General features: G+C 35.4%; 1 protein-coding gene across 4 annotated transcripts in view; it reads left to right on the forward strand.

The window, feature by feature from the left end:
* Window positions 1-23,920, forward strand: part of LOC122801123 (guanine nucleotide exchange factor DBS-like) — a 3,406,519-nt gene that overhangs the window by 1,306,257 nt on the left and 2,076,342 nt on the right. The gene's annotated exons all lie outside the window — the stretch shown is intronic.

A 23,920-nucleotide genomic window follows, 5' to 3' on the forward strand; every position in this document is an offset into this window, starting at 1 on the left:
TTGGTTTGGGATGAGGCCTGAAGAAAGACGTTATCCAGATAGGCAAATAACTGAATGCTCTGAATCCTGCAAAAAGTGACCACTAGAGCTATGCATTTGGTTAATAGCCTTGGGGCTGTTGAATGCCTGAGGGCAAAGCAGAGAACTGAAAATGAGAGGAAGAAACAGAGAAACACTAAAATTTCCAGAACAAAGGGTGAAAGATATATGAAAATAGGCATCTGTTAGTACCAGGGAAACTAGAAAAGCCTGGGGGAGCAACGGAGGAAACAGAGTCTAAAGAGAAAGCATTCACAAAGATGGCACTTTAGTTTTCTAAAATGAAAGCCCTAGGGCAGTTCTCTAAGACCTGTCTTTCATGGAGACCAGAAATATCCTAGAGTTAATCTCTTAATCCCTTTCATTCCTTGGAACTGGATGATGGCTATCTTGTCCCAACAAACCCTGTAACTCCCCTGGAAAATGTGGAAGCTGTTCTTTAAGAAGTTGAGGAATACCAGAGAAGGAAGGAAGGGATTTCCAGGCCATAAAGTAACCCTGCCTGATAACGCACAGAACCCAAGAGTCTGTGGTGATTTTTTGCCAAACTTGGAAAGACAGAGAAAGCCTGAGGGACAAGGGAACCTGACCAAGAAGATGAGAACAGAAAGTCAGATGAATGCAGAATAATTAGGGAAAGGCAGATTTTGGGGTCTAGGCATTTGAGTACGCTTATCAGGAAAGATGCACCTAGGTGCCTTCTTACCCTTGGAAGACTGTATAGGCAATCTATGCCAAAATAAAGTTTTAAAATGATAATTACTTTTGTGAATGGGAGAAACAAAAATGTGCAAATCTTTCATTACTTTATCCTGATCCATAATGTCTTAAAGAGCTCTGCCACAACAGTGGCAAACAAATTGTGGTTATACAGAGGAGCATTCAAAAGTTTTGTCTTAATATCATCAGGTAAGGCTTGAAGGCGAAGTCAAGAATAATGTTTCATGAAGAAGCCCATGGCAGCAGCCCTAGAAGAGGCATCAGATGCATTATAGCTGCATTTTAGAGAATGACGTGCATTTTGAGAAGTTGAACCCAACAAGGAAAGAGCCAAGGCCCTATGTTCTGAATCAGGCATATCAGATATAATCTTCTCAATCTGGGAAAGAAGAGATAAAACATATCTTTTCATGTAGGTCTGGTAATTTATAACCCCAAAGGCTAAAGTAGCAGAAGATTGTCTCTATAGCTCTATTGTCCTTATCTGAGAGAAGGCGCAAGGACAACAATCTAGAGGGCTTAACTGTTGACAAAGAAATCACTGCTGGATCAGAATAAGGGCATTTATTTATATTATAACTTGCAGGTATCTTGCACCTTATAGACCCTGTAAGCCTTCTTAGGTGCTAGGGATTAGGAGTCTGGGGTGAAGGAGAGAAGGTATCCAACAAAGCAGCCAACACAGGAGGGACAACAGAGGGTTTAAGAGAATCAGTTTGTAAAAAGTCTTAATACCTTTTCTGGATGCCTGATATCTGAGAGCAAGCCCATTTAAAATGCTCCATCATACACAGGACTGTGTCCCCAAAGGAGAATCAGGACTGAGAAGACTCTTCCTCTGACCCGTAGTCTAAAAGAGAAGGTAACTGAGAGAAGTAAACTATGGAGTCAGCATCAGAGTCAGAATCCTCATCAGCAGACTTAGGGTCCATTGCTGTTTTGGGGGCAGAGGACCAAAGGGGTGCAGGATCTGAAACCCCCTGAGAATGTTTTAAAGTCGTCAAGACATTGAGCAAGCCTTGTGTGAAGTTCTGCCATTTTGCTTGGTACCTCTGGTAGCTGCAGCACATGCTTAGTCTTGTGCCCTTTCTTTAAAGGGATGTTTGCTTTGACAAAGCATCTGTGGCTCAGACCTCTGCCTGGACTCAATAAATAAACCCAGCACCTCTTCGCCTCTTGCCTGAATCCCTTTAGGCCCCTCAGAGTTTATCATCTGTAGTTCCTCCTCACTGTCCACTTTGGACAGTTGCAAGAACTCTGAGGACATGCAAGAAGCTGGTTCTGTGCTGGCCTTTGAGAAGGTTGCAGCAGAAGAAACTAGCAGCAATACTGAATGGTCCTTCAGGTCCTCACCCACCTCAGGAGCGACATCCAGAGGAGGCTAGACAGCAGCAGCCTCAAGCCTAGATTTCTTGGCCTTCTTCTTAAGCAACTGCTGTACCTTGGGGAAAGCAAATTCTGCCATGGTACCTTGGGTCAACAACTTGAGACATTGGTTTTCATGATTAATGGAAAGAGAAGAAAGAAGGCTATGCAAAGTGTTTAGTACAAAATCCTGACAGATGGAACACCGAGTGTGATCATGAGATGCAACTAAGCAAAACAGGCACCTATTGTAGCAGTCCTTATGGGTAATCTGTCTCCCACGCTGACATTTCCCTTTCTTGGATGACATGCAACCCACTATAAAAGAGAATAAAAAGAAAAGAGAACCCCAATGGGCTACTAATCTGAAATCATAGGTTCAGTAAAACCAGCACAGAGAAGGGTATTCATACCTGTGTTTGATAATGGTGGCAATGAAATGCTGGGTTGGGAGCATTCATACATCACATTTATGCCCTATGCTTGCACAGGGAGCATACATCTGATGTACGACACTCTTAGGTAATAAAGGCTTTGTTATACTGGCCATATGTTGGGCTATCCTTTCTATAAAACAGTTGTGTGACCAGTACTACTGTATGGTACAGAAACCTGGGCAGTAAAGGCAGAGCAGATGAGAAAGCTGGAGGTGATGTAGATGAAGTGACTGAGATGGGCGGTAGGATGCATACTGTGGGACAGGAAAAGAAATGAAGGCATAAGAACAAAATCCAAAGTAGCCGCAATTGCAAAATAAGTAAAAGAGACCAGATTGCAGTGGTTTGGGCATGTGCAGAAAAACAGATGACAATCTGGTGAAGAAGATTTAGGACAGACAGGAAGAAAGCAAGCAAAAAGGTGGATGGATTGTGTGAGAGAAGACTTGCAACAGTCGGGCATGAGTGTCAAAGAAGGGAGGAGAGTGGCAGTGATTAGAGAGAGATGGTGCCAGTTAACATGACACCTCAATCCTATGTAGAAAATGGGAAGAAGGGGGGTGATGATGATATTGGGCTATCCTTGGTTGGAAATCCCAGAGGTGATGAATACTGCAAAGGTGATATGGAAGGGCATCTTTTTTTTCCAAATATTTTTATTTTTCTTCTTCTCTTGTATTGTTTTCATGTTACAAGATCCAGTCATTATGCAAGATACAGTACAATCATCTTTTTTTAAGAATAATTCAGACATAGTTAGGTATATCATGTAACAAGAGATGTTTCAGTGTTACAAGAAAAACACACTGATAGCATCCTATAAACACTCTGTACAAAATAGTGCTATAGACAATCAATTTCTTATTAACATTTTGTCACAGTTAATATACTTTTTCAATACAGATACATATACAGAACAGAGGTGACACAAAGCTCATGGGGGTGAGTGCTTCTGTGCCCTTTTTCATTAAAGCACTCATAATAATTTGTTATTTTCACATCCAGCTAATCTTTCAAAGTATGATCCAAGAGAAGACTCCAATATTTTAGGAAATAGGAACGCTTACTTTGGTTATTTGTCATATACTTAGGGGCTAATATATACTTTACTGCAATACTTCTGAACCCCCCCCCCATGATAGTTTGGTATGATCTAGCCTGTTCTGGGTAATATGCAATGTCACTAGAGAGAAGAGAGTAATTAGAATGTGTAGATTAAACATGGGTCATTTTTGAGGGCTAATATGCAAAATTGCAAATTCCCATGATAACGTGGATTTTTGATATCCCATCTTCTCTACTCTAACTCTCAACAAGTACCATAATTTATAAGTGCATTTGCAGCTCCAGAAGATAAGGAGTAAATCTGCTATTTGTGAGAAATGGCACGGGCAATTTAGAAAGACCTCTGAATTGAAGTTCTTAAGTATTTCTGGGGTGAAGTAAGCATTGTTGGTTATCATTAATTGAGTATATATATATATATATATATATATATATATATATATATATATATATTTGTTTTTTGAAAAGGATTACTTTTAGCATTGCTTCAAAATAATTAGATTTTTGTTTTTCAGAGCATTCTTTGATCTTATCAGTTAAGTATTATGATGATTGGCATGTAAGTGATACTATTAACTTGTAAGTGTTTGATAGCATCTTTTTCTTTAAGGTTAGTGAGTTCCATAATGTAATATATGTATTTAAGTATTTTTCATTTGCTTCAAATTCAGCAAATATTGAAGTACATAGTTCTTTGATTTGCCTTAACATTGTGATACATCCTTTTGGAAGGTTGAGAACATTCCTTATATTTTCTAAAGACCTTTTCCTATGTCTGTAAATATCCCAAACTTTACCATCCTTAATAAGTGCTAGTTGTTCAGATTTAACATCTCTTTATTTAATCTGAGATTTGGGTTCAAATGTAATGGTTGTAAGAGGACATATGTACTTGTTAGATTTAAAACTTCCAAGAGTTTCTGAAACCTTATTATTCTATGTTTTAAGGAGAAACAAAATTCCTATCCTTTAAGCTCTTCTGATTTAACAAAGGAAAGGCTTTGGGATTAATTTTACTGTTATTGATATAGTTATGTCATAATTTGATCCATAGTGGATAGCATTCTTTACTCTTGGCATTATAATCAGCGTATTATGTCATAATATAGATTGAAATCAGGTAATCTCAATCTACCCCTTTCTTTAGGATGGATTAATTTCTGGTAAATAACTCTCACTGACTTAGAATACCAGATAAATTTAGCTAAAGCTACATTTAACTTCTTAAAAAAGGTTTTCTGGACTTTTAAGTTTATTGTATTTAACTGAAATAGTAGTCTTGGAAGAATATTCATTTTTATAATTGCTGCTTTCAAAAGGAAAGGTAGCTTCATTTTCCCCATCTCTGGATATCCTGATCAATGTTTGAAACCTTTCGTAAGTTATTCTGCATGAATAGTTTCTGGCTATGTTCAAAGGTGATACCTAAATATTTCAGGGGTATTTTAATTTAATTCCTGAATCAAAAAAATAAGAGTCAATGTGGCTTATTGGATTGATAGAGAAAATTAAGGACTTTATGGGATTAATTTCATTGTTTGAGACTTTTGAGAAGCTATTAATTGAGTCAAGAATTTTGCCTAAGTCTGTGTTAGGTAGTGAGAAGTATAGATTTAAATCATCAGCAAATACTGCTAATACAGTTTTGTTCTTAAAAATTTCTGGGATATGTTTTTGAGTTATAAGTAAAAATAGAGGTTCTATATGAAAGTTAAAAAGGTACGGAGATAACGGACATCCTTGTCTGGTCCCATTTATAATTTTTATTGGATTTTAATTTGTTTTGTTTATGTGTAGAATTATGTGAGTGCTCTCATACAAAAAATTTATTATATTTGTATATTCTGGTGGCATATCAAGGTGTGGTAATACAGAGAATAAAAAGTTTAAGTTTACTCTGTCAAAAGCTTTACAAGCATCTAAAGCGAGGGCACAGATAGGGTTTTTATATTGTTTAGATAATAAGATAATTGTATCTAAAGTTAAAATGTTGTCACATGTCTGTCTACCATTCATAAATCCTGATTGTCCAGGTGATAACCATTCATAAATCCTGATTGTCCAGGTGATATTATGTTAGGTAATACTTTTTTAATCTGTTTGCAAGTATTGTAGCTAAAATTTTCATGTCTAGATTTATGAGAGATTGGTCTATAAATTCCAGGGTTTTTAAGTCAGACTTGCCTTTAAGTATAAAAATTGTCTATGAGTTATTTAAATGTAAAGCTGTAAAAGCCATATTATCTTATGTAACTATATATTTTTAGTAAGAGTTTTGATATCATTTGACTAAAGGATTTATAGAATTCTGCTGTGTAGGCATCTTTTCAGACTATTTATGACTGAAAGTATTTCTTGTTGTGTAAAGGGAGCTCTAAGTGAGTCTTTTTGATCTTAACTAATCTTTGGAAAGGTTAGGTTCTTTAAGAAAAGATCCCTCTCTAAATTATCAATTTTTAATTTTTGTGTGTCATATAAGTTTGAGTATAAACCTCAAAGGTTTTAATAATTTCTTGATTAGTATTATAGATATTCCTTGGAATTCAATTTCTGTTATCACAGGGGTCTTGTTGTTTACATTAACTAACCTTGCCAATAATTTTGGTGGAGTTTGTGCCCAGTCTAAATACTTTGCTAGGATTTTCATTTCTGAGAAGGCAAATTGTTCTGCATGCATGATATACAAGTCTTTTTGTAAGTAATTAATTTGTTCTTCTAGTAATGAGGCTTCATAGGTTCATAGTACTAACCTATGAACCTATGAGTTTGGGTTCTTTTGGATTGATTCTTCTATTTTGTCAATTCTGGTCTCTTTTTCTTTGAATATTTTTTTAAAGGAGGATGCATTCTTTATTAAAATTCCCCTGATTTTAGCTTTGCTAGTTGCCAACTGTATATCATATGGAAGATCAGTCAGTGTTAGGTCAAGTTCAAGTTCCTCTAATATATTACTAATTTCCTTTACTATATCTTTTTTCTGTAGCAAGTTCGGATTTAGGGACCAGTTTGTACCCCCTTTTTTAGATTAAGATCACTAAGCCAACTTATTTTAATTGTAATCTTTGAGTGGTCTGAGGAAAACGTAGGTTCTGTACAGTAGTTTATTTGTGCCTGAAAGAAAATCTCAGATTTCAAAAAGAAGTCAAGTCTGGACCACAATTATAACACTGAGAATAGTGGGTCTATATTATAAGATCGACGGTTGAAATCTTTGAACAGCATATGATCGACACCATATGGTCGATGTCTTCAAACACCAAACTTATAAAAACAAAACAAAAAAAGTGCCCTAACAGGTTTAAGCAGGGGGGCAAGCACCGCTGCACCCCACACACCCCCCACTACTTAAATATACCAACTCCAAGACCGCACTATATTGCATTAAATGGAAATCTCCCCTTACGGAGATTTCTGTTTACACATTCGATGTTGTGCGCTTTCACTATTCTCGTGTCGACAATATCAGCTTCTATACTGTCGGATTACGAGACTATAATACAGACCCGAGAATAGTATGTGAATGTTGTTGTTGACTGATTTTTGTTCCGGTAGCAAAAAGGGTCAAATAAGTTAAAGTCTGTTATTAGATCCTTTATCACGAGAGAAGCCTGGGTGTTATAAGTTATGCTTTTACTTGATTTATCTGTTACAGGATCAGTTATAACATTCCAGTCACCTCCTATAATATAGTAATAGTTTGGAAATCTAATTAGAATGCTATAGATTTCCATGATAAAGTCTTGTTGTTTTAAACATGAAGTATTTAGAAGTGGTTTTTGTAAACTCGAACTTTTAATTGAAAAATAGCACCATCTTCCATTTATATCTGAGTCCAGATGTATAATTGTCTCTTTAAATGAATTTTTAATTAAAATAAATACCTTCTTACTATTTGTTTCTGTACCTGATGGCATTATTGTATTTATCTATTTTTCCTCCTCATGCCTCCAATCATCCTTTAACATATGAGTCTCTTGTATGAATATAACTCTTGCTTGTGATTTAAATGCTAAATGCATAAAAAGTTTCCTTTTCTTTTTTTCTTGTATCCCTTTTACTTTCCATGAGTCAATTATCCACCTCTCATTTTTCTTATATTTTCTTCTTAATACTAATTTGTTTAGATATATTCACATGAATAACATTTTTTACTGTGGGCAAATTTGTCTCTATTCATGTAGCATTTAACTCTTCCAGCTCTACCCCTGTGCATACCCACCAAACTACCTAGTCCAGAAGAGAATAACAGTTTACTATCAAGATGTACGTTTCTTCCTTTGCAAGTTAGAGTTAAGCATTTCTTCATACTTCTAAATAATATGTTTTCCAAAACCTTTATACTACAAGAAAAATTAGTTAGGTACACTAAAATTAGCATCTCCTACCTGTGGGAAGGATAACTTTTATTATGAGCCAGAAAGTGATGATCGATTACTTTAAAACTAGGAAATGGATCAAATAACCTCAAGGTTTGGGCAGCCTGTCACTGTAAGACAGGGTATCTGAAGAAGGCATAAATCAGATAAGGAGTATTCATTGAACAGATAGCCCACAGGCAGTTAAGAAACAGTTAAATCTAAAAGGACTGCTTGAAGATACTGTGATGACCACAACCACCAATACAGTGGAAGTATCACCTGAAATCCTAACCCCAAGCATGTGTTATCACCCAGCAATAAAACAAGGACTGTAAGCATAACTATTGCCAGAAAAACATGACCTAGCGATAGAATACATTAGGAGAAATTCTAATAAGATGGTTGATCATGTCCAGTTTTAAAACAAATAATCAAGAATCTTTTATATCCAAGATAGATGATACTCCAGAATTTAGACCACATAGGGATGAATTATCTAATCCACAAATTACCAGTGAGCGATGGAGATTTTTTTCAGTGTCTCCAAATGAGGACATACCCAAAAAACTTAATCCGGTTAATTTTCCCAGCACAGAGTGGTCTAAGACATCTTCTGCAATCACTCGAGAAGATATCCTCAAACTCTAATTTTATGGCCTGCTTTTCTAAAAAAAATGACAATAAAATGTGATTTTAATATTTTTAGCATCATTCTCCACCCTCCACCATAATCCTCAAGCCCTCTTTCCATCCAAGAGCATTGGGACTGGGATTCACCTAAAATGAATTAAGTGATTTGTTGTATGCGCCTACCATTGCCACTTCCATGTAGAGTACATATATAAACCTTGTCAGGCTCATTGCTAGAGTCCTTAATGTATGTGCTGCAGTACCAGGTTTTCCCCTAAGTGGAGCTGTTGTGACAAAATGTCACCAATGACTGTATCTATAAATGAATGAGCCTGTGGCTGGTGTCACATTCATGCTTCTAAATCCGGCTCTTCCTGTGCCTGGGCAGCTTATCAGATCTGGGTCACCTGGGTCATAACAGGGGTGAAAAACAGAAGATCTGGCTCATAATGTGACTGAAATGATTACTGCCCTTATGTAAGCCATATTCTTAATTGGGAGTGTATAACACACACTTTTACCCCCCCCCCCCATACCTTTTGGTCCTGCCATGATATTGTTGATTGTGAATCTTATATCATTAAATAATTGGTGCAGCGGTAGCATTGTCACCTCACAGCAAGAGGTTCTTTGGTTCAATTCTCAGCTGGGGTGCCTTCTGTGTGCAGTCTGCATGTCCTCCCTGTGTTCATGGGGGTTTCCTCCAGGTGCTCCGGTTTCCTCTCACGTTACAAAGACATGCATCTGGAGTGTTTCTCCCTGGGCCTCTGCTGAAAATTGGCTCATTCGAAATTGGACTTTCCCAGTTAACAAATGTTAAATAAATAAATTATTGCCTGTTATACACACACACACACACACACCACACCATCTCTGAGGCATGTATGTCAACAAAGATGGGCTGAATACCAGCTCCAGTACTGGAGACAGTATTTTACTGAATACTTCTATTTGTTGAGTTGGAGAGTTTTGAGTCCAGAGAATATTCTTTGGCCTGTGCATGTTTGTTTCTGTGCTCACTTCTGTAGAGTACATTTAAACTATATAATTGTGTATATAACTGTGTATATAAGTATTTTTTCAGTTGCCAGTGTCAACTGATACATCTGTGATTAGCTGTCTTGACTTAGTAAATGCATAGACTAAGCTGATACTACAAAGAAAACTGTGACAATGCAGCAAACAATTGTTAAAGTTAGTCTTAGTCTAACAGTAATGATTAAAGTATTAATTTCACCAATTTAACCTTTGCATAGCATTGCTTCATTATTTTTGTGCAGAGTGTGCAATCGTGTGGTTGTGAATTTGAATGTCTTTATAGAGTGTATCAATCATAAAACAGTTTCATGTTCATTTTTTTCATTTCTCACTCTGCTGTAGCTGATACTTTTCCATTTACACCTGCTTAATGTCAAGTACTGTTTTTAGCAGCTAAATGAGTTGTTGTCTCACTTAAACTTCAAGTACTATCCCACCAACATATCAGGCTGAATTACATAACCTACTGATAAATTGGTTCCATGTCTGAATAATTAACTACTGTTTAAAACATAAATAAACAAATAAAGCTAATTTGCAGTATGCTAGTTTTAGGAAAAATCCATGATGCCAATGCTCTTTGGGTTGAATGCTGCCTGCATGATTACCCTAACCACTACATGAACACACACACACAAACAAAATGCATTGCTATTATACAATTTTTGATCTAATTTTTTGCCTTGTTTTTTAATTAGCTTGTCAATTTGTAAAAATGTTTTCATCTTCTTCCACAAACAAGAGGAACTCGTTTTATACTATAGATTTTGAAAGCTTCCCGAAAGGATAAATTCAAGATGACGAAAAACGTATTTATAAAAGTAGCATCAGTGAAATGTGATCAATATTTATGGTGTTGTTTGTTAAAGACTAGGAAATCCAAAGCATTAAAGAAACAATACTGTGAAACAGCTTGATATAGAATTTGATGTACTATTTTTGTTTTTTGTTTTGTTGCCACTTTTTTCTTATTAAAAACTGGTTATTAATCATCAATGTTAAATCTGATTTCAGCTTCTCTCATTGATCGGTTTGGAGGACCCAGTGCTTGTATTATTGATTGATTGATCTGATTAACTGATTGATTTGATAGCATCCCTTTCTTGGCTGGAGTTGCATGCCAAAGCAAAGCTTCATTTCAGTGGGGCTCTGGGGAGAAAACCTTCATAATATAACATGGATAAAAATATTTAAAAATATCAAAATCCTGTATAAAGTTTGAAGGAAAAAAAGTACTTGCACACAAATAGAGATATGCATACATGTTGAACAAGAATTTCTGTCCCATAGTATAAAACTGAAACACTCATGACAATGTAAAAAATTAACTATAGAATAAAAAGTGATTTCACATGCAGGCAATTCGGCCACTTCATACATATAGTGCAGGTTAGGCAGATATAATAAAACTAACTGGATATGCCTTATGTGATATAAACTTTGACACAATAAAATTATTACATTATGGTACTAAATTAAATAAGTGAATGGGAAGCTGATCATATGCTTGGGACATTGAATAAAAATATTTTTAAACTAAGTTTAATAGTTTTATTTGCTCATATGTTTCTACAAGAAATATTTTCCAGTCACATCATTTGAGGAAACTGTTGTATGTTCAATATTTGATAGTGTGATTCCCAACACAGAGGGAAATTAAGTGTGACTAAAAGAAATGTATGCCAAGTCTGAAATTGGTGTATCCCAGAGAATTCCATTGGTATTAGGTACATGAGCATTCTACATTGTTCGATAACTAACTTTTTGAATTCATTGTATAAAGAATCTATTTGACAGTGGTTGGAACTGATTTCCATAATTTGCTATATATACAGTATATAATGGTCATCATTATAGATATGAGACATAACTGTACACACAATGTATTTATCTTGCAATAATAATTCTTTGTGGGGTATGTACACACCTTTTCAATATATGGTCAGTTTAGTGGTTTATGTTGCATATTGTAGGCCAGTTGGAGATGGGAGTATCTCAATGTGTTTCATATTTCCAGCCAGTTTATTTTTTGATCTGATCATCCATATGTCTTTGTAACCCCCCCCCCCAACAACCCTGAATCTTTAATACCATGTAAGACAAGTCTATTTTTTAAGTAAACACTAAAAAGCAAATTGCATATTGTCAGAGAAAAAGCAGTGAAAAAAAGTTTATTTTTGCAGTAGTTTATAACATACCAGCCATAATCATTAGCTTATGAAAAACAATAGTAAAAGTGCACAAATGGAAACTGGCACGTCAACGTTGTTAAATAATGCACACACCAAAAATGATGGGTATGAGAAAGTTCTTTTATGCAGGAGGGCAAGCCTCAAACATCCCAAATATAATAGGGGACTTCACCCACCAACCGCCTATTCATGTACTCTAACTCTGTAGTTACACTTAGTTACAGAAAAGAAACAAACTCTTTTAAGAGTGGTGAGAAGTTGGTCTGTAGAGCTGTGGTACCAGAAGAGCTGAACAATATTATAAAAAACACTTCTGGGAATAGTAACTTTTGGAAGTTGGATTTGAGGACATTACCTTTTCAAGAGTCATCATTATGTGAGTCACTGATATGCTGTTCAAACTTTAATAATAGAACCAGTTAATGTTATCTTTGAATGTGAGGTTTTGATCAATGACCAGTCAAGGAATTTTGTGGAAGGCATGAACTGAATATATATATTTTTGCTACGACTGAGCTCAAGAGCATTTTGTTGTAGTACTTTTAGGACTTTAGTTATCTAAACAAAAAACACTGTTCCAGTTTTAGAAGGCTATCTTGCAGAATTAAGCTACTTAGCTGATTTTGCATGATAAGACAGTGGTATCAAATGCACACAAGATGGCAAAGACCTATGGACATCTGAATGACAAGTTATTTGCAATGAAAGGAAAGGGAGATAAGGTGGTCCATGAAAGGACATCAGGTTATTTTGATGTCTGGGGAAGCAGTGTTAAGCTGCCTGTTTGAATTGTTAGCATGGTAGCTTGAAAACAGGTGAAGTGTCTTGTTAGCAAGGCCTGAGTAGCAGACAGTGTATCACAGCTCAAAACCAACAGTCTTAGTGTGTAGTGACCCTATAAACATCATCAAGTGTGGTATAATATCAGTAAATTAAGAAAGGTGCCAGTTACAGCGTGATCTGGCTTGAAACCATATTTCATATCAAAGAAAAGGGCATGGGGCATGACTCTTCAACTGATGTACTAATTGATTTTACTCTGGCTTTTTCAAATAATTTAACTATTGGGATAAGAATGGAAGAAGGCTTGCAGTTAATAAACCAAAATGGATATCTTCTCCTTCCAAATCTTAGAAAACTATATAACCATTGACTTACTCATCATGCATGAACTTTGCTGCAAGGTGTCCATATTTTGATGGTCGTCCATCTACCAATGGACAGTCAGTCTATTTTCCTTTTTTAATGACTCTGTAAATCTTTAGCTGGTTGACTGTGTGAAAGGTCTTTGTTTTTGTTGTCCCTACTTTGCTATATGGATGAAAAGGGTAGCTGTTGGAACAGATAAGAATCACATCAGGACAAGTGCAGCTAACAAAGTGCTGGTTAAAAAGGTTCACTATAGCTACATAGTTTTGCTAAGATTATGAAGTTCATGCCTATAAGAGAGTTAATAATGTTACAAAATGCATTCCTGATTATACTGTACTTTAATTTCTGAGTGTTTTACAGAGGTTTAAGGTAGTGACAAAGGGTCATTTTTGCAAGGTTTACCTGCTTTGACCTCACCTCACAGTAAGACACTGTCTGGTTCGATTCTCAGCTAGAGCATCTTCTACGTGGAGACATTCATTGAAGGTTGTGGATCAGGGCTGGTAACTCGGCACGTAAAAATCAACTACCAATCATTAGCAGACCTGAGTTCCACTGTGGTGACCCCTAACCAGGAAAAGCCGAAAGACACAACAACAACAACCTGCTTTGACCCTTGAAGAACTCATTCAGGTACCTTATATTTCCCTTTGCACTGAAAAGTCTGTTCATGCATGTGAAGGAGTTCCAGGAAAGAACAAATGAACAAACAAGCAGCTTCCTCATGTGGTGTCAATTTAACATGGGATAGTGAGGCTTCTACATATTTTCTTTAATGCACTTTTTGTTATTCAGTTTGTACTAGTTTTGTAGGACTCACGTTTGTGTTTCCACTTAGGTAGATAAGGGCATTACCAGCAAATGAGTTAATATTTTGATTTGAACTGGTCAGGGTGTTTGATCTATAAGTGATCAAAACTGTTCTAGTCAGTCTAGTATGATAAATTAAATATTGTTTTATCAAGACTCATGGGAGTTGCTAAAGTACGTTTTAGAGTATTTAGGAAAACTCAAGAACGAACAAGTAGCAGGGAGCCATTCCAAAATATACATAGAATACCAACATCTTTACATGTGTTCATATAAGAAATGAATAACAGAGTCAGACTTTATACAATATAAACCTTAGTGATCAAATCTTCAAAAAAGACAACACACACTGCAACAATCACTTCTCAAGTGACATATAATGTGAAAGATAAAAACAACAAAAATACAAATAAGCATTTCTGTAGGGAACCCTAATATGGGGGGACTACAGCCTTCATATTCCCTGATACAAATATATAACTGACAGTTTACTATCATTTTAGTGAAGTGCACTTGGTTGACTGTTTGTATCATCGACTCACTTCCAAGAAAAGTCACATTGCTGAATTCCAATATAGCTAACATGGGTTGAGATAGGGTCGAGATTTGTATGTTGGAAATATTGGAGTTCAACATTTTTAATGTTCGAGTTTCAGACTTTGTGCAATATGGATTTGATTGTGCGCACTTCTGTAAAATTATACTAAACCTAAATAACTCTAAGACTGCTCAAACATAGCAAGAACTAGCATGCAATACTGTTTCTCCTTCTCCATGCTTGTACAGTCTAAAAATTGTAAACTAAATGCCAAAACAGTGCTGCTTAGTGCTCAAGGATTTTGATTCTTTTTCATCATTCAACAAGACTGTTGTTCAGTAAGTTTGATGCACTAAGTTATCTAGCACTAATTAGACCTATTATTAGATGTCCTGCTCCCATTTACAAAGGTTGGTGGTCAGTTTTTGGTAACCTGCTGAGCAATATTACTGGTGCTATATTCTGTTTAGTTAGGCATACGTATGTGAATTCACACGTATTCTTCTATCACCATTTGTATTATTATTAGTAGGAACTCAGATGCAGGGCTAGAGAGGGTTAAACTGTAAGCATTAAAATCATCTGGGACATAAATAGCTTGTAGCCCGCATTTTTATTTTACATTTGCATTATTTCAAGATATTTTGTTTTTTTAATTATCTGAACGTGTTTTAGAGTTTTACAATTGTTGGGACCATGTAGCTTTTGCCATGTTTTTGATAGAAGTACTTATAGTTTAAATACAGATTGTGTATTGCATTAATATTGCAAGCACAGTTTCTGTGCACACAATTAACGTAAATGTAGATGTTGTTCTTATAAAGAGAGTATTAGTATAAGTACAGTCAAGTGCTTATAAAGACTACATCACATGTATTTGCATATATCCCATGGGCCTCTACTACAGCAGATTTAAGGATGCTATACAGTAAACACAGGCATCTTAATGTTTATGAATGCCAGGCTTGATTTAAACTCTATACTTAAGCTCTATTCTTCTAGCCAAACAATCCATTTATGCTGTACTGTTGATTAAAAGGCTAAAATATGCTTACCTACAACTTGTAGGGTTTGGCTTTATTGGCTTGAATGTACTTATGGAGACTTGAAAAGTAAAAAAAAGTCTTGGCATTCAGAAGCCTTCTAGCTGACAAGCTGCATGTTCTTAAGGAGTCATTTGTATATAACCCATGGGCTTCCACTATAGGAGGTGTTACGGTATTACACAGAGTAGTAATAATACAATACTATTTTACTTCATTTATTTTATTTGAAATTTGTTAACCTTGTAGACCCACTAAGTTCATGGCACATTTTCAGAGGTGACCTGGGGGTAGCATTACTTCAACTTCATTTGAATGTAAAAAGGTACTTTTACAGATGACAAAATTAACATCTTTACAGCACCCAAAAAATTCCTGGAACATTTATCACAAGGTGTTGGCACCCCTGAGCAATACTGACTGGAAATGTGTTCACCTGTTTCTGGGTGAGAGGTAATCTCATAAAGAGTATAAGCTTTATTAGAACAACCAAACTGACTCATCAGAGTCAGTGTAAAACAACCCTAATAGCATTTATATATCAATTAGTACAAATTAATTAAACAAATTAAACTCTAAATTGTTAAAAACATTTAACCCCCTAGCATCCAGTTCCCTTCAACACTGAAAGTAAACACCTAGGGTACAAAAACTTGTCTATACTAAAGCTACAGCAATATTAAAAGTTAACGAACTCACTACCTATTTATAGGGTACAAAACTTTGTCTATACTAAAAAAGCAGCAAATAAAAAAAAAACTGACTCAACTAATTCTCAAATAAAAAGATAAGAAAATAAACCTAGCCATAAATAAAATGCTGAATAAACATTTAAAATGTACACACATTATAAAAACTGAGATTTATATTTTAATACACAAGATGTAGAAATATTGTAATTAATGCTCGGTGCTTTAGCTGCATCCAGGTATAGCTGCCATAAACATTCTTTAACTTCCAATAAAATGTTAAGGTCTCCTCCAAAATCATGTTTTGGCAGTCTATCAATGACAGAAAATAAAAATCTTTTAAAATTACTACAGTTCTTACTATGATTAAATAGGACATTAGTGGATTTTTTTGTTTTTAATGTCCCTATTATGTTCAAGTATTCGTAATCTCATTTTTCTTGTGGTCATACCCACATAGAATGCAGTACAGGATAGACGTAGTGTATACACATGTAACCATGCTTTGTAGTACACAGTACCCAGGATATTTCATCAGTGTCTTCTTCTTTGTCTATGTATCTGTACATATGGTCCATTGCTAATAAATTTACAAGTACTACATGTAAAGATCTTTCAAATTCAAACCTCTACTGTTAATAAACCTTGGAACACACCCAATTATATCTTTTAATTCCTGAGTAAATACACTGTTCCATACAGAGTGTATAATATTCTTAACCTTAGTTCTGACCAGGGTTGTTTCTATCACCTTGTCAAGTTCTACTCTAAAATAAATATCTTGACTTACTATTCTGAACAATCGTATCATCTGTCCCTTGACCACATTTTTCTTTTGATAGTCAGGGAATGAATTAATATAGGTCTTTTTACGAAAAATATTAGGATGTATTTGACCATTTTAGTTACATAACTGTTATGTCCAGAATATCAATTTTAACCTTGTCAAAGTGACTTGCAAAAAAATAAGTATATTGTCCAAATATCTTAAGTATGTCAAATTTTGACATATAATCAGACTTAAATACGATGCAGTTCACTATATTTGGATCACAGAAAACAGATTAATGACATCCACTGTTACAAACCAACATTATATATATATATATATATATATATATATATATATATATATATATATATATATATATATATATATAGTTTTAACCCTATATATATATATATATATAGGGTTAAGTTTTTGAGCCCCTAGCTGCCACAATGGTCCTAAAAGGTGGACTGTTGATGTTCTTATGAATTTTGGGAATTCCAAATATGGAGGGGATAATAGGATGTTCCACTGAGAGATATTTAAACTCATCATGAGTAATAATCCCCTCACACAAGAATTTATAAAGCTGCCAGTCAGTTTTAGTATAGGCCCTTTGTACCTCAAATTTAGATACCAAGTCATAGGTGTCAGTGTCTTGTAATAATAATTGCATTCTGCATGTATATTCAGTGTTTGACATAATAACTACCCCCCCACACACACACTTATTGGGTTTCATCACCCTATATTGGTTATTTTGTGTTAATTCTTTCAAACAGAACTGCTCAGGTATAGATACATTTTATTGGGTAGTGTGCCATGATCTAAACACCTACGTATCTGTGTTGCACAAAGACGCTCAAACACCATAACAGAAGGATTATATGGTGGTATAAACACACTACTTCTTTTAAGGCTCAAACACCCTCTGTCAATATCCAAAGTAGAATTGTTCCCAAAAATAACCTTAAATTCAAAAGTCTGGTGTATAGTCTCAGATTAATAAGCAATCTCCCAATCTCATATCTGAAATTAGGAATAAATGAAAACCCTCTTTTAAAAAGGCTAACATGATGTTCAAAAATCATGAAATGAGAATAATTATAAATCTTAAAATCATTGTCACCATGTTGTTGGAAATTCTTAGTAATACCTGTGATATCAGTATCAATATATTCAACATCATCATAAGCATCATTATTAATAGAAAACATGTCAAATAAAGGCTCATCACTGTGCATATCATCACTACATCTTGGACCTAGATATAATGGTTGTAGTTCTCCTGCTGGTTGTGCCAGTTGTTGTACCTATGTCGATGTGGACCCCCCCCATCTCCCCCTTTGTGGAAAATGCTGTCCTCTTGGGGGTCTCGTTTCTGCAAAGTTCTGGTACTGCGCACGGTTCCTTAACAGATCTGAGCACCTTAATGGTGGTTGATTGTCTACAAAATTGTCCGTATTGTCACAAGTATCTGCCTGCACAACCTGCCGTTCCTCATTTAGAACCCCATTTACCTCATTATTCACAGTGTCTCTACTCATATTGTCATCCCTTTGTGAAGAAGGGTAAGCTCTTTTTTCTTTATATTCAAGAGTGTCTCTGACAATTTTTTTTGTTTCCTTTCCAGCCCTGTTTTGACAAATTTATCAATATCAACCAGAATTTTGTCAAAATGTGCCTTGTTAATTTCAAACAACAATTCACTAAAAATGATGTGCTTTAAAGTCAACAATTAATTTTGTAACTTGGATAATTTAACAGTATTATCATGGAAAATTATCCGCATTAAATCCATACCTGTTCGATCAAATAACACCAACAATTTCCAGTATGCTTCCATGTTCTCCTGTATGCCCATGGGTAACTTAAACACTCTAAGTCCCCTCGGCACCTGATTAAATTCAATAGAATGCTCCATGAAGGCATTGTCCATTTGCAGTGATTTAAACTTCCTGGTAAACTTATCAAACAGTTGAAGCTGTGAATTAAAGTTGCCAAAGTCCATGTTTTGCTCCAAGGAATGGCCATTACATAAAACTGGGGGTGCAAGAAGTGTTTCCCAATCTGGTAACACAGGTTCCTGACTAACACCTCTTTCAGACGTAACTGGCCTTGTTGTCTCTCCATTAATCCCTCTAGCATCAGCCCTTGTTACACCAAAGCCGTTGGTACCTGGTGGTGTATGTAGTGTCAATAATTCGGTTTGGGAGCTGGTAATAGTAACATTATTACTGTCACAAAGGTTACTGGAGCCATTGGCTTGCAGCAATGAAACATTTTGTCTGGATAGCTCTGTATATTGAGCTATTAACCGCTCCATACTGTTTGCACAATTTGTGCACCAAAAATAAGCAAAAAATAAGAGCTGTTCAGCTCAAAAGGATAAACCAAGAAAACTATCAGCTTTTCAACTCCAGCCAAATGCCAGTATTGCTGTCCAATACCAAAAACCCACAAGGAACACTGATGTAGCAGGAAAGTGCATATAAAAGGTGGTTTACCACTTAACCAAGGTAAAAATAAAAGCAAACAGCTTTTCAGCCCAAAGTAAAAGCCAATGTAGCTTAGCTTAGCATTTAAATGTTTTTAACAATTTAGAGTTTAATTTGTTTAATTAATTTGTACTAATTGATATATAAATGCTATTAGGGTTGTTTTACACTGACTCTGATGAAGCCCAACTGTGGGTGAAAGCGCTTAGTCAGTTTGGTTGTTCTAATAAAGGTGATGTTCTTTCCTGCCAATGGATCTGGTTTTGTTACAAGTTTTGAGTTTTTCTTGTTGTTTATTTATTATTTTATTTATTTATTTATTTACATTTGTTGACCGGGAGAGTCCGACTGGACACAGGTCCATTTTCAGCGGAGGGCTAGGGAGAAAAGCTCCACATTAAGTATTATTTGCATTATACAGTTAAAAAACATAGCATTTAAATATAGACATTAGTCCAGTTAAGGATGCAAGGCAAGAAGAAAACAGATGTAAAACAGCTGTAGAACATAGTACAATTTTAAAATATGGTGACATATACTAAACATGGTTACAAATGTAGTTGAGATTCATCAGTGAATAATTGATACAATCTGTTTTTGAGGTACATAACAGCCATTAGTAGTTGTTGCTACAAGAAGTTAATATTATGTGGTAGGTAGCCTTGGAACATGAGTAGCCAAGCTTGCTAAGAGTAGGTTGTTGATAGGGGGCTGAGAGAGGTAGTGGGTGGGGGGAGTGGATGGTATTAGAGGGGGGGTTGCAAAGGCGTATCTAGCAAGTTTTGAAGTGTGATTTTAATTTGTTAATCTCATAAAGAGGATTTGAAGGTAGGTATGCAACACTGTTCTCCAATTTGGCTGAGAAGTTATTCCACAAGGTGGTCATGGTACATTAGCAGCTGTGGTACCCAACCTTGCAGGTAGTTGGGAGTGGTGGATAGATTAGAGGTGCTAGAATATGTAAGGTCAGAATGATGGGGGAATAGCAAATGTGTTTAAGTGAAGTAAGAAAGGTTGATCTATACCCAGCTGTCCCATACTATGCCAAATAGGGCAAGCCAGTCAAGCTGTCCCAAAATGGCACAGCGATGGGTATTATTGGTTGCTTCCTGGATGAGTCGGGCTATCATGCTATATACACAGCTGAGTTCATTTATATCAAATTGTCTATCTGCTGTGGCCAGGTATTCTGATTGCGTGGAAATTTAAAAGAAAACTAAAAGCTTTGGAAAATCAATTGAATATATTTGCCAATGGAAGCAAATTAGCTAAGAAGCCTAAAATGATACAATGTGCTTTACCACTGCATTTTACCTTGAAGAAGCCTTATATATTTTTTTGTTTTTCTTTAAGAGGAGAAAGATAAAATAGTGATAATTATGGAGAAGTTCAGGAATTATTGTGAAGCTAGAAATGATTTGTTCTTTGTAAGGGCACGTAGTCTTTCATGCAGAATAGATTCTAATGTTGCTGAGCTAAGGACTAGAGCAAAAGACTGCTAATATGGTGAGCAGCATGCGTCATAAATATGAGGAAAAGTGTGGTAAAGCAAATGATGAAATGACGTGCAGGCTGTTGAAATAGACCTAAACCTTAAAAAAGGCAGTGGATGCTTGTAGAACAAGATAAGATACTTATAAGGATTTGAAAGACTTAGCCAAACATATTGATATTTCCAATACAAAAATGAGTCAAAGATGTAAAAATTAAAAATATAGCGAGAATGAATGGTAACACAAATGGATATGAAAAGGAATGTCATGGATAGGTGCACTGTGTCATTAATGGAGACAAGAGCAAGGCATCTGCAAATTAAATTTAAATCTCCTATAGTATGTGTATTTACAAATGCTGGTCTGCTTTTAATAAGTTATATGAATCTGTTTTAGAAAAAGACATTTTTTCAAAGATGTATAAATGGAAAAAGAAAGTTTAAAAGAATTTTGAAGCTCCTATACCTACCTTACTAATGCATGCTAAACCTAACCCTAAACCTGCATCTGACCTTAGAAAAATCATTTCTGTAACACAACCACTGTTCAGAAAAGCCATGCGCTATGGTACTGCTATGGCTTTGGAGATTTTATTTATTTTATTTTACTGTACTTTTAGAATAAAATCATCAAAGAATTAAACCTTTCTTTAACAATTTATTTTATATGGGTCCAAATGTTTTTTTTTTTTTTTATGTATTTTGAGTGTCAGTATTTTGATGTGTTAACATTATGAACTGTCAGTCTTTTTAGGTCAGTTTTTGAATGTCTGTTTTTTGATATGTTGACTTTTTTAACTGTGATCAAATATACATATACATATGTGTATTTATGTATGTGTGTGTGTATGTATGCATGTGTATATATATATATATATATATATATATATATATATATATATATATATATATGTATGGTTTCACTTCATATCATCGAAATATCATTTCATCAAAATTCAAATCATCGCGACCAAATCATTGAAAACTCATTTTGTCGAAAACTCATATCATACAATCTCAAATCATTGAAAACTATAAAGCATCTAGAAATAACATTCCACAAAGTTTTTACTACGTTCCTGCACCCATGTGGGGGTCTCCGCCCCCTACACCCCCCGTAATTAAATATACCAACTCCAAGGTCGCACTACAGTGGGGGAAAAAGGTAATTCCCTAACTCCCACTGTAGTAAGACCTTGAAGTTGGTATATTTAAGTACGGGGGGTGTGGGGGGGTTGCAGGGGGCCTTGCCCCCTGCATAAATGTAGTAAACAGTGTCTGTGATGTTATTTCTAGTTGCTTTATAGCTTTCAATGATTTGAGATGCGATGATATGAGTTTTCGACGAAATGAGTTTTCGACAATTTGGTCTCGATGATTTGAATTTCGATGATATGAAGTAGAACCATATATACATATATATATATAGATAGTTAGTTTTATATATATATATATATATATGCATATGCACATATATATATATATATATATATATATATATGCATATGCACATACATAAGAATATACACAAATATATATACATCCCATATATCAACATTTCCAAAATATTGTGCTTGAATACATCTTATTTGGATGTTTGTGTTTTTCAGCATTACTTCCCTTCCACTTAATTCCAAAGCTATTTGTAGAGTATAATCTAAACAACACCTAGCCTTGTCTTCAAAAGAATATCAAGGGTACAGTTGTCATCCTTGAGGTCATTCTGTAAGCTGGGGATGCACAGGAATAAAGCATGGCATGTGATATTAATTTCTGTTCTATAACAACACTGTTCTGAGAGATCTACAAGCTCAGCCACAATCAGTTTTCTGGATATCCCTGCTTTTCCAAATTCTGTGGTGGTGCAGCGGCAGCGTTGTTGCCTCACAGCAAGAGGTTCTCCCGTTCAATTCTCGGCTGGAGTGCGGGGAGTGTCTTCTGTGTGGAGTCTGTATGTTCTCCCCGCAGTTGGGTTGGCATTCGAAAGACATGTGTAAATGGGCGTGCCTTCGTTGAGGGTTGAACGGCGAGCTGGCACCTCAGCGTTTGTGAAAATCTACTGCCAATCATTAGCGGACCGGAGTTCTGCTGTGGTGACCCCTAACCGGGAAAAGCCGAAAGACAACAGCAGCAACTTACAGTACCTTTCTGTCTAGTTTGGTGTAAAATATCTATTTATTTCACTTCCTAGCTGTGTTTCTCCATACAAATGATGGAGCAGAATTCAAACTTTACATATCATCCTGACATCTTATATAAGCAGAGGAACACATGCCTGAAACCAGTATGTCAAATTCTATGTCAGTCAGAAAAGGCCTCTAATTATAAATCATACACAGCAACATGAAACATCACCCAGCAGATCTTAAAAAAGTGAGCAGAGAAACTGTCGTTATTAAACACCACATAAAACATAAATAGATTTCTACTCCAGGGGGTTAACTCCCAAACCAGTATCTAAAACAACTAAGGTTGCACAAACTTGGAGAAACTAGATAAGTAAATAAAAACAAAACACAAATCTATTTTTTTTCCTTTTCTTCAAGCTATACCATCTCTGAAAGCTCATAAGAGCACCTGCAAAACACAAGCTATGATATCACAAGAAATCAACAAAAAAAAAAAAATCAAACACATACAAATAAATGTGTACTTAACAATCAAGCAGTCAACAAACTATAGGAAAACTTGCAGAAATATCAAAAATCATGTGTCACCTCCTAAACCACATATAATCCTCTCCTAGGTACTACAACCATACCTCTCAACCTACTGACATTGAAAGTAGGTACAAAGGCTCTTGAAAAGTAGGAATATTTCTCCAAAAATCAGGGCATCTAATTAGTATAAAAAGTGAATACCAAATAGCATAAAACTCTTTCCATATCCAGCAGGATGGTGGGTTTTACTCTGAAACAGAAGTTTAAAAACTGAATGACAGAAATGCATTATCAGAGACATGACATGAAAGCTGTAGACTTCAGTCAATTATATTGCAAAATTCTATGTCACAAAGTCCATGTATCTTTGCTTGTGAAAAAGGAAGATGTAACATGTGTGTCCACTTTTTTTAAATTATTGTTGC

The sequence above is a fragment of the Protopterus annectens genome, chromosome 4.part1 (genome assembly GCF_019279795.1).
Source record: "Protopterus annectens isolate FY-2018-M chromosome 4.part1, PAN1.0, whole genome shotgun sequence".
Lineage (NCBI taxonomy): Eukaryota > Metazoa > Chordata > Ceratodontiformes > Protopteridae > Protopterus > Protopterus annectens.